The sequence below is a fragment of the Chiloscyllium punctatum genome, chromosome 35 (genome assembly GCF_047496795.1).
Source record: "Chiloscyllium punctatum isolate Juve2018m chromosome 35, sChiPun1.3, whole genome shotgun sequence".
Classification (NCBI taxonomy): domain Eukaryota; kingdom Metazoa; phylum Chordata; class Chondrichthyes; order Orectolobiformes; family Hemiscylliidae; genus Chiloscyllium; species Chiloscyllium punctatum.
This window is the reverse complement of record NC_092773.1, coordinates 18,881,145-18,889,150: the sequence shown is the minus strand read 5'-3', so window position 1 is coordinate 18,889,150 and position 8,006 is coordinate 18,881,145. Positions and strand designations below refer to the sequence as shown.

The window sequence follows — 8,006 nt, the reverse complement described above, 5'->3', positions numbered from 1 at the left end:
ACCCGTCTCAATAAGTAAACCCTCTTAAAAAACGTTATAAATGGAACAAATGCTTACAGGTTGAAGTTAGAAGGGCAGAAGGAGAGAGAGAGAGAGAGAGAGAGAGGGAGAGTTTCCACACAGCTCACTGTTGAATTCCTCATTAGTTCTGGACTGAACTGCTCAGCTAGAGAGCTGACCCTTCCCCTTTCATTGTATAGATCACTTCTAAAACATGACCACTTTGGCCTGAAGAAGGGCTTATGCCCAAAACATCGATTCTCCTGCTCCTCAGATGCTGACTGGCCTGCTGTGTTTTTCCAGCACCACATTTTTCGGCTCTGGTACTCCAGCATCTGCAGTCCTCACTTTCTTTCACTTTGGCCTGAAGTCTCATCTGTTTATATATAAACAAAAAGGCCTCTCAATACCTTTTAATCTCTGTACCAATCCAGTCTAATCAGCACCGGGAGTTGTTTACGACCCCTCTGAGAAAAACTAAGGACATAGTATCCTTGAGAAAAGGAAAAAGAGGAACCAGCTTTGTTACATTTCCCCCATAAAAAATGAACCACAATACCAAAAGATGGCTTCATTTTTAAAAAAACTTTCAAAACAAACTGGTAAGTAGTCTAAAACACACACATACACTATACTAACTATACACATGCAAACATGCACAACCACATGCAAACTCAGGCCATGGCACACCCACCACTGAACACCCCCCTATCTCATTCAAGTCTCGATAACACATCTGCAGTCATGTTTTCGCGACCTGCCACATGCACAATTGTCACACTGAATGGCTGCAACAACAAGCTCCATCTAAAAAGTCTGGTCTTCCTTATTATTAGCACATCAAGATCAACAGTGACCTGGAGTAGACCTTGTAAAATGTTCCCCATCATCCGCTGGAAAATTGCACAGGCTTATGATGTCCCAAATGGCAGTGTTGTATATTGGTACCAACTCTTATGGTTATGATTTGCAGCATACTTTTAGGAATCCTCATCTAACTGCAATTGCAAGTATGCATGTCTCATGTCCAACTTTGTGAAGGGCAAACCCTCTGCTACCTTTGTGTGTAACTCCTCCATATGAGTGATTGGGTACTTACTGAGCTGTGGAAAGCAGTTTACCATTTGTTTAAAATCCTCACAAATGGAACTTCACAATCAGTACAACTGGTACTGCCAATTCCACAAACTGGACAGGTTTCATATTTTCTTTGCTTTCCAGCCTTCTGAAAAACCTCTGGATATTTAATTAGGATTTCACTCAGGCATCCATTTTTGAACTTAAAAATGGTGACTTAATCAAGGTGAACCTTCCCCAACCAATGTTGCCGCATCAAGCTGGGGAGCCTTTTACCTCAATCAGTGGGAACTGAGCCAGCAGCTTCTCATAAGAGACCAGAACCGAAGTTGTCCCCTTGATCTGTAAAGGTTTCCCAGTGTAGGTTCTCAGACGAGCGAGGCCTTGCATAAAGTTAAAGGTTGGCATCCAGAGTGAATTTTGTTAAAACTGGTTTTGCGATCACTAAAAACGACTGTTTTAATTCACCTCCATTAGAACCGGATGACCACTTAACCCAGACGTTTATTTTGATTGGTTCTGATTTGGAAGCTGCTAAGTGTTCCAAACCAGTTATTGGTGGACTTTCCAGGCTGTGCAATTGCCTGCCGGCCTAAGAGTTAGTCTATTTGGGTCTGGTGCGACTCTCTCTGTCTCAAAACCACATACCGACAGCAACTGCAATGGCTTGCCAGCCTGGATCCTGAAAAAATTTTTATCTGTTCGGCTGAGGCTTGGCTTTGTTTTGAGATTTTGCTGTGGGCAAACTGAGAGTCCATTTGGTCTGGATAAGTCCTGGATGAGGCTCTGCAATTGTCTTCACTCAAGTGGTGTTCCCCATGCTCAGTCAGTCAGGAGAGGGTGCTACTTTCATCAGAATACCCTGCAACTCATATACTCCACTTGCCACATTTTCCAATGATAACCCCACCTGTAGTGCCTGTTTGAAGTCCAGCTGGATTTCAGCTTGTATGAGTTTTTGTATGGTTAAATCATTAATCCCACATTGCAAATGGTCTCTCAGCATCTCATTAAGGGTTAAATCAAAGTCACGGGTCTCGGCGAGTCATCTCAACCTAATCAAAAATCTTAATGCACCACAGGGAGTAGAGTGTTTTTTCCCCTCCAACTCTATTTTCATTTAATCCCTGTCCACCTCTTCACTTTTTTGATCACCCAGTGTTGCCCTTTGATGAGGAGCACACTGCTTGTCATTGGCCACTCGGGTGTTTCCTTTCTTCCGGGTGGTGGAATACAAATAAAGAATTAAACACCTGTTGTTCTTCACTGTGTCCTACACCTACACACACACACGACATGGGCGCTGGCACTACTGCAGTTCGGCGGTAGTCTGGGGATAAGGAAAGAAAAATCAGAAATCCTGATATGGATTCCCCTGCTTCATGAGTTTAGATTAGATTACATTACAGTGTGGAAACAGGCCCTTCAGCCCAACAAGTCCACACCGACCCACTGAAGCGCAACCCACCCATACCCCTAATCTAACACTATGGGCAATTTAGCATGGACAATTCACCTTACCTGCACATCTTTGGACTGTGGGAGGAAACCAGAGCACCCGGAGGAAACCCACGCAGACACGGGGAGAACGTGCAAACTCCACACAGTCAGTCGCTTGAGGTGGGAATGAACCCGGGTCTCTGGCGCTGTGAGGCAGCAGTGCTAACCACTGTGCCACCGTGCCGCCCACTGCCAAGTAAAAACAATGACGACTCAATTAGAGGAGGCTTGGGATCATAACATACCTTAACTAAATCCATTAAGTTTTGAAAGATCTTCGTATCTCGTGGCTCAGGGAAACCTAAACTCCCAATAACTGAAAAGGCTGCGGGTCTGTAAACAGTCAGGAGAATTGTTGCTTTTCATCTGCCCCAATGTCATTTGCCTGTAAAGAAAAATGCCCAGAAGGATCAAATGAGTCAAGATTACTTCATAAAAGCATGATGCCAAAAATGCTTACCCCTACTTAAAGGCAGCTATCGAGAGTGAATTTCTTCAGGGGTGTGGTTTGCTGTAATCACTACTGAAAAAAACTCCACATAGGCCAATACCCTGTCACCAAGTCACCCTTAATTTACACATGGAAAGTCCTTGACACTGATCCAGCTCTCTCAGCCAGGCAGGATGTCCGACATTGTTTTTACCTGTCAGCCTGGGCTCCCTAATTGAACCTGATTAGCATCCCCATTCTGGGAATTGATGTTCAATGTGGTATACCTGGCTGACCTTGTAACCATGGGAAATATCAGAATATCATTGGATTTCTTTCTTTCATTTTTGTTAAGATAAAATCTGAGATGAAATCCTTCTGATCTACTGTGATGGATTGAAAGTCAACTTTAGGGAGTTTTGCAACATATTTTGCAGTGAACGTCAGTTATGTCTCCATTATTCAATGCAAAATTGTTTCTTCCTCTACTTTATTGATACCTATGTTTGGTATACTGTTATAATCCTTCCTGATTTCATTGACAAATCATCTTCCCAAACTTTACTTCAGAATTAACATTAAAGCTTCAAGCACTCATTTCAGTGAATCACGTGTAAATTTAGACAAATTTAATTGAAAATGCGGTGCCAGTGAATTGTAAGTGTTCCATTATGTTACTGACTCCAACATGCAGGGCTTTAACTTTTACGAATATAAGAATAACAGCAGGAATGGACTATTCAATTCTTTTGGCCTGCTCAATCAGTCAATATGATCATGACTGAGCTTTGATTTCAACTCCACCACCCTGCCCATTCCCCATATCTCTCGATTACTTGAGAGATCTAACATTTTGCTCATGCCAATGTTGACTTTACTCAATGATAGAACCCTCTGATGAAGAATTCCAAAGAAGTAATTAATGCTTACTTTCGTCCTAAATGGATAACCCTTTACCCTGAACGTGCGCTTCTTGAAACCCTTGCCAGGAGAACAAACCTTTCAATATCAGCTCTGTCACGCCCCTTCAGAATCTTGTATGTTTCAATTCGATCAATTTTCATTCCTCTAAATGTTGGAAACCACAAGTCCAATTTACTCAGGTTTTTAGTGTCGACTGCATTCGCATTCCAGGAGCCACTCATGTAAATTTTTGATGGATCAGTTCCGATATCCTTAATAAACAGGTCAAAACTGTGTGCAGGTATGGTCTGTCAAAGTCTTACACAATTGTACCGAGACTTCCTTATTTTTGTATTCCAGTCCCATTGCATTTGAGTTCAACATGGCAATTTTCTACCTAATTACTTACCATACGTGCATCTGACATTTTTGTATTCATTGTACAAAGTAAACCCAAATTTCTTAGAACATCAGTATTTAAAAGTTTCACATTAAAAAAAGTTTGTTTCTCCTATTTCCAAAGTGAAGAACCTCAAACTTCTGAATCCACCACCATGTCACACAGTGTACCTATATCATCTTCATTTCATTCAGTCGTTTTGTGTGCTCCTCGAAGCTTACATTTCCCTACATTGGTTATTCGCTAACTTAGATATTTCATTCATTATCTTTGTATAAGTCATGGATATGGATTGTATACAATTACAAATTATTTTTCTTAATTTTTGGACAAAAAAAGATTAGATTTTTAAAATAGTCGCATTCCTAAAGGAAAGTGTTTCATTTTAATTGCTATTCTTTACATCATATTAAAATTACACATTGTATTAACATTAAGGCACGTGTGTAAATGCACACTGTTTTTTGATCAGAAGTCCAAAGGGGCTTCCTCCCACTCCTCTTCCCTTCTTCCTCCCCTTCTCCCCACACTTCTCCCTTCTCCTCATCTTTCCGTGCCACTTGACACAGACACACAATAAACACGAATGTCCTTGGCCAATCTCTTCCCATATAGCCTTTGCTTCCTGAACTTGAAATGAACAGTGAGTGGAAGTCAGCCGGCAGTTGAAAGTACCATATGTTTAACATAAAAATCTAAATCCTCCTCTTGAAACAAAATTTATTGATGTTTAATTAAAAACCAACATGCAAAATAATAGACCGACAATCGCAAAATTGTGTAGATTGTGTGATTATTAGTTTATAATTGATAAGGCACCCGAATAGCATATTTGCTGTGAATGGGAGTTGGGTGGATAATTATTGTAATTTAGTCTGATCAGTGGCACGACGAACATACATGTGCAACTCTCTTGAGATCCTGCAAAAAGTATTCCATATAATGCCTCATTTCGGATTTTAGACACAGTTGCACATTAAACAAAATTACAGAACGATACTTTACATTAATTTGGTGGTAGATTGTTGCCTTTGCCAATACTTCACTAATACGTCTTTTAATCCACATATTTTGAAAGGTTTAAATACGTTCAAAAATAAGTTTTCAACAAATAATTGTCGCAGGTGAGCATTTAATAGCTAGGATTTTCAGTCAGTATTATTTTCAATCAAGGCAGTAAAGGTAGAAAAATTAATTAGATTCAATTATAAAATGTGCATGATTTAGATGTTGCAAATAGACTAGAATTTAGCTTGTGAATTCTTGGAGCACTAACTTTAAAAATATGAACTTCTGTGTTTCTGCATTTGATTATGGGGAAAATGGCAACTGTCAATTTTTGAAGTAATTTCAGTAATCTGGGAGCTAAATCAGAAAAAATAATGTTTCCTGTAACAACTGATATACATAAGTCCTTACCTCCATTATCATCGGTTATAAACTGAAGGTTAAACTGAGATAAAAAAGCCTTTCAAATTAGCTTGTGCTTCAATCACGTTTTAAGTCAATGACTGACTTGGAGGAATATTCACCATGTAAAAATTTGGCAAAACCCGGAAAGTCCAGCTGTTGTGTCGCAATGCTTTTTTACAGGAGTTCAGTTAAGGACATCACATTTCCAGAGTACAAAGTACCAACCACGAATCGATTTAAGCGACTTAGACTGAAATCAGTCGAGACAAGGGAGATCTTGGGAAATATTTGCGACATTTATAAAGGTTTACTGCGGTGTTGATTTATATCAGACAGCTGTTCCTGGATTTGGCAAGAAAAGTCTCCCCTTTGCTCGTCAGGAAGACCGACTGTGATGATGCCTCCCACCGCCTCTCCCCCCAACCCCCAACCGCCCCGTCAGTTTCACAGTTTCTAAGCGACGGTTCTTACACATTAACCTCATTTTGCCGCTAAGGGGACGGGGGCCCGGGAGTGTTCTGCTAAACTGCTTCCCTTTTATCACTTGCAACACACGTTGCTTTTGGGCTTTACGCTTGCAACGTGCGTTGCCTTTCTGGGGACTCTTTCATCTTTCTGCAGACTTTTCAAACGATCACTTGCACTTTCACTGTCGTGAACAATGTGACTTCATTCTTCCAAAGACAACATTAGTTCAGGCGTTCCTTTCGCCCGGTAAGTCTGCTTTGTTCAGAGAACTATCTTCATTTGATATGTACGGATTCACTGACATTATAGTCACTATATATATTTTTTAAAAAGAACAGGCAACTCCAGGTTCTTTTCTTTAAAGTAACATCGAATCCCATAACAAAGCAACTCGGAAATTCAATGAGACAGACGGACGCGACGAGATCGAATTTGTCAAAAGAAACAATTGTGTCCAAAAAAAAAGTCATTTTAGTTGTTCAGTCCTTGTGTACCGTGCACTATATTACGATACATAGTCATATGCACGGCGGGCCTGTACATTTGCAATTTCATTCTATTGTTTGAGCCCGCCTGTGCTATTCCAAGCCAAGCGCGGCTGGGTCGGAGGTCTGGGATGCACACTATTGCAAACGGCTTGTGAATCCATTCTGTTCCCCGACCACGCACTTTGAAGAGATTCAAAGTATGGCACTTTAAAGTTCCCCTTTTTTTCTCAGCCACGTGCTGAGGGCTGGGGCTTTAGGGAAGTCTTGGAACTTTTTTTTTCCCCCGGCAACAGTCCGACCAGACTGATTGAAATGAGTTAGGGACTCATTTAAATGAAGAGAAGCGTATTGTTTGAACGTCAGGATAAACCAATCCCTGTGCAACTCGATCCCAGGAGCGGCGAAATCGTATTTTCACTCGGTTCCGGCCAAATATGTTGGTGAGCAGATCAGGCTTTGTCACACATCCATTGTTGGCAGAGGAAGTCATATCGCTATCACTGTTCGGAATACTTCCCAACCTGCATGAAAAGTTATTACAGTGTTTGCCCGCGTCAATTATTGAATCAATTCACATCAGAGAAATTCGTAAAGCTTAAGACGAAATAAGAGGCCTGTGCTGGCTTTGTGATCTGTCAGTTAATGACTAGATCCCGGTGATGGGAACAAAGACCTTCAAACTCAATTGCAAACACACAGCACTCCTCCCAATGTTTTTAATCTGGAATTGTAAACGCGCAAAGCTGATCGTTCGGGCATATTAACGATTAGAATTTTCCGGCAAAATTATTTTGAAATGAACAATTATCAAAAATAATTTCAAAGTATTCAAGTGGTAACGTTGAACAGTGACAAAGAAAAAGGGGGACATTTTCCAAGTTTGTCTTGTGGGTTCCTTTAGGCAAATGGATATGTTAAATACTTTATCAAAACAGAGAAGTCTAGGGAATCGATTACTTCTTAGAAATTCAAGGAAAAGTCCACTGGACCTATCAGGTGAATACCTAAACTTTCCAACTGGAGAACCTAATTTTCCACTTCACTCACCTTTAATTTTACTCAGGGATCCTGAATGTTTGAAATTGTGGTCTCCTGTGGATTGTGGAAGCTAAGGCTGACAAACAGGTCCTTGAACTAAAGGGCAGTGGAAAATCATGGTGAACCAGCTGAAATGTGAAATTGAGGCCATATCTGAATAGTCTTTTTGAAAAGCATAGCAAGCGCAGAGGCTGTGTGCCCAACTCATTGAGTCATAGTCGTAGAGTCATAGAGGTGTACAACATGGAAACAGACCCTTCGGCCCAACTCATCCATGCTGACCAGATAT

General features: G+C 40.8%; 1 protein-coding gene across 3 annotated transcripts in view; it reads left to right on the top strand.

The window, feature by feature from the left end:
* The first annotated feature begins 6,069 nt into the window (after window positions 1-6,069).
* tet3 (tet methylcytosine dioxygenase 3) overlaps window positions 6,070-8,006 on the top strand; it is a 380,734-nt gene continuing 378,797 nt past the window's right edge. Inside the window, exon 1 of one of the 3 annotated variants that reach the window (XM_072554180.1) lies at window positions 6,070-6,437. The gene's annotated coding sequence lies outside the window, so the exon portion shown is untranslated. Of the gene's footprint in view, window positions 6,438-6,973; window positions 7,120-8,006 lie in introns of those variants that run through there. The other 2 variants (XM_072554173.1, XM_072554174.1) reach the window with 2 other exon arrangements.